The following is a 2,570-nucleotide window of genomic DNA, read 5'->3' as shown; positions in this document are numbered from 1 at the left end:
TGCATTTCTTTCTTTCAGTATATCAGTGATGTAGATTTACAGTAGATGAAGCACTCTGTATTTCCAACCTTGTGAAGTATGACAAACTTCCTTGAGATCAATATCTTAGAATGACTTTTTAAAATTGGATATTAGGTATAAATTGTAGAATAGAATATTAATTTGTTCTGTAACTTTCCACTCAAACCACAATTTAAAATAAATAAATTTGAAACAGAATGAGAAAAAAGATCAAGTAGATGGAGAAATTCATAATCTTTATAGTTTATCAAATTAATCCAATTATTTTATTAATTACTAGGGTGATGGTCAATGTCAACAATGCTAACTCTTCTATGAACTTTTCTGGGACGGTGTTAAAGAGTAAATATCTAAAACATTAATTTCAAGGTTTGTAAAATTTCCTCAGAAGGAAGGTTGGGCAATCTACATCCGTAGGGATACTGCCTCAGAGACCTTATAGAGGTTATAAGTATTATTGAACTTAATAAAGTGTTTCATATAACTAGAAGAATTAGATATAGTTTTAAATAATGTCTTATTCATAAATTTTATTTATGTCAATATTCAAGTAACTAAAGTCTAGTTGTAGTTAACAAACCAAGTTGAGAGACATTTCTCCTCTGTTCCTGAAGATGTCGGGCAGTGAATAGCATAGAGTGAGAGATTTTATACTGTAATTTAAGCTCTTGGGGATTGGGTTCTTTATGCCCCAAAAACAATTGCTAGCCTCTATAGAATACTACAAATGACTAATTAAAAATAAAACTGACTCTACATATGAGACATAAATTATGGATACTCTATATATAATAATAAATAGAAATTAATAAAACAAACCCAATATCTGTCTTGGGAAACATTTTGAAAAAGCAGACATATCTCCTTTTCAAGCTCATGGTGCATTATGGTAAACTCAAATCCCAGCATTGTGTATGTTATACTGACATTCTGAAATAATGAGAGTATTTCTTACTAATGTTTAACTTTCCTAAATTATTCCAAAATATCATAACTTGTCAGCCATAGTGTGCACACCCACATTAAAATCTAGCTGGCCAGTAATGGACTTGAGCTTCAGGTTCGCTTTTTCTGTGGTCACCTCAGTGCACCACATGCTTCAGATTTCTCTAGTTACCTCATACTTAATGTGAGGACTGGTTTGTCACAGATATAAAATGCTCATTACAACCCAAGCCTGAGTCTTTCCATTCACCTCCACCTCAGAGAGAATCCCTTTCTAGATTATTCTCCCTCTCTTGGCTGTGAAATACTGTGACAGGTCACTGACTGCTTTTCTTAGCTGATTTTCCAGTGACCTTCCAAACACCAAAGTAAACTCACTGCCCTGGAGTCGGATCTGACTCATAGTGACCCCCTCCTTTGGTTTTGAGGCAGTATCACTACGGAAGTAGATTGCCCAACCTTCCTTTAGAGGAGTGGCTGGTGAGTTTGAGCCACCACCTTCTGGTTAGCAGTCAAATGCCTTAAGTATTACACCACCTATTTGATATATTCCAAAAATGTTGTGATTTTGCAGAATATTTGTTTGTTTACTAATATTGAAAGTCAATCCATTCCCAGCTTCCTACATCCTAAATTGAAGCCCAAGTGTGACTATATTTTGCTTTAAAGAATAATCAACTAGACCAATATGTAAGAAGGTTTTCAAATTGTTATATAATAAACCACACTGATGCCCTTTAAAAATAATTTCTCAGATAGTGAGATGAGTATGCCTCTTTTGAGTACATCACAAATCCATTTGTAGATTGACAGATTTTACTTCAACTAAAATAAAGAAAAAGAATCTAATAATATTTAATAAATTATTAAAATAATCATTGATAGTAAGTGTCTATGAAACATTGACATATTAGTTTGTTATTGTGGTTGATAGATGCTGTGGGGTTGGTTCCAACTCAAAGCAACATATTAGGTAGATGATGTGAAAAAATTGAGGGACATTGCAATTTCAATAAAACAATTCTGTTTCATATTCATTTTACTATCATATTTTGAGATGCTGAAATCTGTATTATTCAAGTGATCAGAAATAGTCATCAATAGATAATTTTACCAATAGAAATAAAGAAAAATAACTTTCAGCTCATTAATACCATTGAGATGCATTTCCAGTGACCTTGTGTAGTTCCTCTTGGAAAATGTTATCAGCACTATATATACATTTAAGTTTTCCTAAAAATAATGTAGTAAGGAGAGTTATAATGATAATTAAATGTAGTCAGAAATCACATGGAATTGTGTTGCCCTAGCAAACTATAGGACAGTTGATAGTATTTTTTAGTTGCAAATTATTATGCTAATGTAATTAACGAAGAATACAGTCCTGGAGAGTAAGTGGAATTTATATAGTTCAGAAGCAACAGAAAGGTTGTTGTGATAGTTGGAGCTGTGTGTCAACTTGACTGGACCCCAGTTCTGTGTGGTTGTTCCCATGATGGGATCGGATGACTGTGTTCTGAGTGGCCAATCTGCCCAAAGGGAGTTTCCTTAGGGGTGTGGCCTGCTTCCAGGATATCCAGGGACATCCTGGGAAGAGAGACATT

The sequence above is a fragment of the Orycteropus afer genome, unplaced genomic scaffold (assembly GCF_000298275.1).
Source record: "Orycteropus afer afer isolate SDZICR_OR568_19922 unplaced genomic scaffold, OryAfe1.0 scaffold00650, whole genome shotgun sequence".
NCBI lineage: Eukaryota > Metazoa > Chordata > Mammalia > Tubulidentata > Orycteropodidae > Orycteropus > Orycteropus afer.
Note: the sequence above shows the minus strand (reverse complement) of the source record.